Consider the following 6,113-nt stretch of genomic DNA (forward strand, 5'->3'; position numbering starts at 1 on the left):
TGAAAATCTATGTTCACTTAAAACCATTCTCTCTTGAAAAGGACAGATGTTCCAGATCAGTACATTTGCACAAGAGAAGGAAAACCAAAGAGAAAAAGGAACTCAGTCTTCAGAGAAATGCAGGCTGGATGTTGAGTAGAGGAAAGATAATTCAGACCTACATCCCCATCACGCTTTCTCAAAGCTTATTTGGATATTTCACTTAAAGCAGAAGGTTCATTGAATCATATACAATTTGCATCTTCTCTTTACATATTTTTTTTTTCTTATGATGGCAATTAAATGGTAATCTGAGCAGCAAATTACTTTGATGGAAATAATGCACTGGAATGCACTTCAAGTGATTTTACAATAACTTGCAAGCATTGTAAGTACTCATATTTGCAGCTAAGTCACAGGTTATGTGAAGGAAGACTTGAGGGAAGCATAGGAAAATCCATCTGGATACATGTGGCTTGACAATGCCCTGCTAGCCATCTTGGAAGCGCAGCAACACGCAAGTGCAGCCGCTTGGATCTGGGACTTGAGCTGGCTCAGCACAGCACTGTGCTGTACATTCTCTTGTCCTTGGGAAGGCTCAGGAACTTAGGAGGAGATGCAGCAACATAGCTTTGATAGCTTCATACACAGCCACAGCTGCGATTCCTGATGGAGCTTTGAGTAAGTTCAGACAACCTGGCAGCATTAGAGAGTGGGATTTAGTTTTCCACCTGCCTCACCATGCCTGGCCTCCAGCAGGCCACTTTACACACCCTGCTGTGGCTGTGGCATCTGTGCAGGATTGGGAAATCTTATACAAGCGATGCTTTGCCTTTAGAGTGGCAGCTGGGCGACAAGGGGCTTATTCCATGGCAGCTAAGTGGCATTAAAGATCTAGGACTGGATCTTGGAATCCTTCCCAAGGTGTCAGTGTGCTTCAGAGTAGTGACTTCAAAATAGATCTCAGAACTAGCAGAAGAACTGGAGAAATAAAAGCACCATTAGGGTGCACTTTTTATCTTGCAGTTTTGTACTTCTGTCATTATCATAATTCTGGGAAATTACAACTTTTAAGAACATGTTGTTTTGTCCCATTAATCTTATCTTAACTAAAATACAGGTTTTATTTTAAAATGTTGGGGAACAGAAAAACAACATTAATAAAGGCTGTCTTATAATGATTTGTGTTTTCTTTTTCTCCAGCCTTCCCTGTTTAATTTTGTACTATTCCCTTCATATTTACAAATAATTCATGGAATATTTGAGAAATATCATTGTATAGTTTAGCCTGGGGCCCAGTGGTCAGAACATGTTTGAGCAAGGCATTGAACTTGGGTTTTCTTATTCATAATGAATTGCTATAACTACTAGCTGTGGTAAGAATGAGGATGTGCAGCCCCTGCCATTTGAAGCAGTTCATTAAAAACTTCTTGTAGCATCTAGCTCATAGGAAGAAATTCAGGCTCCGGACTACATGTGAACAGAGTTTAACACTCCTTATCTAGGGTTCAAGATGTGAATCTTAGGCAAGTATATGTGCTCAGAAGATATCCAAATGTTTTGCAGTCTCAAATACCAAGCTTATCCCATGAGCTCAGGCAGGATTGTTTGCTGACAGCAGAGTCTAATAACAGGAGCCCAGGCAGTGAAGCAATGTGCAGTTGTACCTCCCTTTCATATACTTATGATCTTTACTGGACTGACTCCAAATCCTCAGCAGGGTTGGTCTTGTACCCATTAAAATGAATGGAAGTTTTCCCACTGAAATCAATATAATGAGAATCAAAGTCATTCTCATTAAGTACAATTCCCAGAGATTTAAGAGCCCATCATTTTATACTGACTGCTTATCAGTCAGTATAAGGAATGGACCTCATTATGGAAAAAAGCTGCATTGAGCTTTGCATTTTCAAAGCATGGCTTAAATATGAACCAATTAACTTCAAAGTTTTCACCTGATGCAGTGACAAATCATGCTGACAAACATGCTAGTGCTAGTTATGAATCTCCCTTAGCCAGTCTCCATGCCTAGGAGTTAAGTCTATAAAAAGTTTTGAAAGAACCAAAGTTCTACAGTCATGTTTTGTAAGGGAACATGAATCACTTATACAGAGAAAAATAATGAAAGGGTTTTACTCAGAAAGGTATTTGCCTTTATGTACCTTGATGTTAAAGCACCAGTAAGTTTATATGCAGCTAAGAGAAGTGAAGAGAATGGGCTGGTCTCTGAGGACATAAAAGAAGCTTTTTCTTGCTCTCCCATGGCTGCCAGAAATTTTGTGACTGATATTTTTTTAGATAAAAAAAGAAGGAGAAGTAGTCTACAGTTATCTCTGTGTTTTTTTTTTTTTCATTTGATTTTAAAATATTTCATGTGTAAAACATCTTGTGCACTGCTTTTAATGTTGAATCTTCAGACTTTTTTTTTGCACATGTCCTCAAAATGTCACCTTCTTTAATGTGGAATGAATGTCCCTGACCATACCTTGCTTTTCTCAAAGTTTTGGAAGATGGATTTGCAAGAAGTAACTTCAGTGAATTCAGAAAACCAAACTGCAATAGCCAATAACAGACAGACATCAAATCAAAACAAAACGACACTCAAAAAAAAAAATTAGACCAACTCCTTGCTCCTTGCAGGAGCTAAATTATATGACTAAAATTATATGACTAAGGCCTGTGTGGTCCCTGAACTTTGACAATCTCGGTGCTGTGCCCACTTCCCTTGAGAGCCAGTTCCAGTGACCAACCATGCTGTGTGAATAACCTTTTCCTAATGTCCTGTTTGAAAGTCTCCATGCAGCTTCACACCATTTCCGTGTGTCCTGTCATCATTCACCAGAGACAGATCAGCACCTGCCTGCCACTGGCCACCTCAAGGAAGCTGTAGACTGTGATGAAGTCACCTCTCAGTGTTCTCTTCTAAGTTTAACCAACTAAGAGACCTTGGCTACTTCTCCAAAGTCTTCCCCTTGAGGCCTTTCAGAATCTTGTCTGCACTCTGGACACCCTCTAAGAGCTTTTTATTGCTCTTATTTTGAGGTGCCCCAGGCTGCCTATGACACCTGAGACTGGTGCCACGCGAGCGCAGTGCTCTGCAGCACAGCCCCTGCCTTGGCCGTGCTGCGTGCCCAGCCGTGCCTCATGAGGGCTACCCAGGGACTGGGCCATGCTAGCCATACAGCCAGGGAGGCAAGGCATCCTGTGCCTCTTTTCAGCACCTGTGAGACCACATCTGGAGAACTTTGTGCTGTTCGGGGCCCCACTGTGCAAGAAAGATTCTTTCATTCAGTACTAATGCAAGTGGATGGTCAGAGGCTGAAGCACACAACAAATGAGAAGAGACTGAGGACTGTCCATTGTGGAAAAGAGACTGTTTTATGAAACTTATTACTGGTTTTGCTGATTTACTAGGAGGGTGAAGAGATAAAATTTCCCAAAGAGGTTGTTGGATTTCCATTCCTGGTGACATTTAAACTGCAGCTTGCCACAACCCTAAGCAATATGGGTTGACTGGGCCTTCTTTGGTATTGGACTAGGAGACCACCACGGTTTCCCTCCAACCTAAATTACTCTGTGATGCTGTGAAAAGTGGGCATAAAAATGGAAAGATCTGGAGCACACCCTTCCCCTGAGAATAATACTGAATAGAGGAAGCTCTTGTATCATTTTGCCTACTTTTAGTATGTGTCCCCTTCTGCGACAATTCAGGTTCTCTGGTGAACAAGCAGCCTGCAATGAAAACTAGTTTCAGTGCTTCTGTGTTTCTAGCATATTTTTTTTTTTTTTCACTTTGCTTTATCTTGTTTTCTTTGTGTGCATTTATTTTTTCACTTCCATAAAAACTAGCAGGTATGACTTTCAGTTTTAGGCCTCTCTCACCCAGCATCTTAAAAACCCAAATAAACTGCAAAATGGCAAATGGACCTAACAAAGAAAGGCTTATATATAGAGAGATAAGGCAAATGAGAAGGAGCACAGGTATTATTACATTGATAAGTTCTGAATGGCACCTGCAAAAGCAGACTGGAAAAACAGAGCACATTCTCATTCCCAGAAAAGGAACGATAATTTTATATTGAAAAGCGGAACAATCTAAAAAAATGAGGGTTCCTTTAATTTTACATTTCAATATGGCTCAAAAAAAGATGTGACATAGAAAACCTGGAGCCTTTTTTGTTCCTGAAATTATAGCTTGCAAAGCCATTACCATGAATATCTTAATCTTTCTAAATGATCATTGTCTTCTTAATATTCCTGTGCATAATACACCATCAAAATTTAAATTCAAGAGCAAAATTTTTATCCATGAAGCATTTTCCTGCTGGATGTCATCATCTGCAATCTGTATACACATCATTTGCCTGCTTCTTTCTCTGTTGCAAATGTGTAGGTGATCCGTAGTAATTCTTTGCAAAGAGTGACGTTTTTCTACTCAAAAAATCATATTTACTCCCCTCAGCCATCCCAAGAGAAGCTGAAAACTGTAGATTAATAGAATTTGACTTTGTTCTCCAAGTAGCTTCAGACATTTTAGTTTGAAGGTGCCACTAGGCTCACTCTGTCTTGGAGACAAGGCTCTTATATCCCATTCTTTTGTCCCCAGATTAAATACCACAGTCTGTATTTAACTAAACTATTTCTTCCAAAGAGAAAGAGGTTGCTCTTCAAGTGAATTTCTTTTTGTAATTTTATCTTTCTATCAAAAGTTTTCACTTTATTTCTTACTTAAATATGTCTGATACCAGCTTTTGGATACTAGTATTTTCTACTCTTTGTTAGATTAAGCAGTATATTAATATATATATAACATTTTTCTTACTGTGGCAGGTCTTAAATATTACAGTCAGTTTTTGATCTTCTTTTTGGCAATTATTTTTCTATGTCATTACTTTGTATTCTTTTCTTTCTAAAATCTCACCCTAACAGGCCTCTTTTTCAGCCTCTTGAACATTTTGTGTTTGGTATTCTTCATTTCCTCATTGTATTTGACACCAGAAGAGGAGATTTTTTTTTTTTTTTTGGTCTTACATTAAATGCCGAGGAGACCCTTTCCATATTATTTCTTATTTTTATTTATTTATCACTATGAGGATCACATCAATTCTTCACTCTTAACATTACACAGTGATACTGCCTTTACTCTCCCTAGAATCTTCTGAGAACACTTACTTTCTACAGTGTATAATATATATATATATAATTAATGTATAAAAAATTATACTCATTCCATCAACAATCTACAACATCCACAGAATGCATTGGCTGGTATATTATTTTTGCTTCCTGATGAAGCATGAAAATTTGAGTATGTGATGTTAGCTGCTGGAACTGTCTTCTATTCCTACCAAACGTCATCAGGTCATCTACACTACTATCAAGTAGCTATCAATCAGTGAAACAGTGATTTTACCTTTACCTTTCAAAAGGAGGTCTGGAAGAACTACCTTTTCTTATGTCCAATATGTTTTGGACATGAAATGTAATCTTTCTCTTTTAGAAATTGATATGAACTCCCGGCTACACACAGTTTTTGTATTTATCTCCAAATTGAAGCTTCTGATGAAGTCCATATAATTTCTTGCCATGCCCTACAAAGGGACATTGACTCTTATCTCTGATTTCTATTTATATAAATATGCATTTATATATTTGCTGTGCTCCAGTACACTCCTACTATGAAACAAGAGCCTAGTTATTGATAAGCTCATCCCTAGTCAGGCAAAAAACCCCCAACAAACTGGCTCTGTTTTTAAGTTGAAGACTTTCGATGTTTAACAGAGTGACTGGTATAAAACACACATCCTCTAAAAGACAGAGATAAAGAAATCCACAGTAGTAAATTTAGTGCTAGGAAAACACACTGCATCTTTCCCAGCAAAGTCACTGAGATATCTCTGACTTATCTATGTGCTATCAAGGGGCAGCAGTGGGTGGATTAATCTGAACATTGCTTACATTCCTCTGGTGTTCAAATTGACCTTGCTCACCTCTGGAGCACCACTGAGACTTCTTGTTATCTGTCAAATGCTTCGTTCATTCTTTCCACCCTGGTGCTAATTTATGTGAGCTGCAGTGGGTTGACCTTGTGGGCTGGAGTCACCTCTCCTCAGTGTTTAAAGCTGGCTGTGTCA

This window comes from Poecile atricapillus, chromosome 1 (assembly GCF_030490865.1).
Source record: "Poecile atricapillus isolate bPoeAtr1 chromosome 1, bPoeAtr1.hap1, whole genome shotgun sequence".
Lineage (NCBI taxonomy): Eukaryota > Metazoa > Chordata > Aves > Passeriformes > Paridae > Poecile > Poecile atricapillus.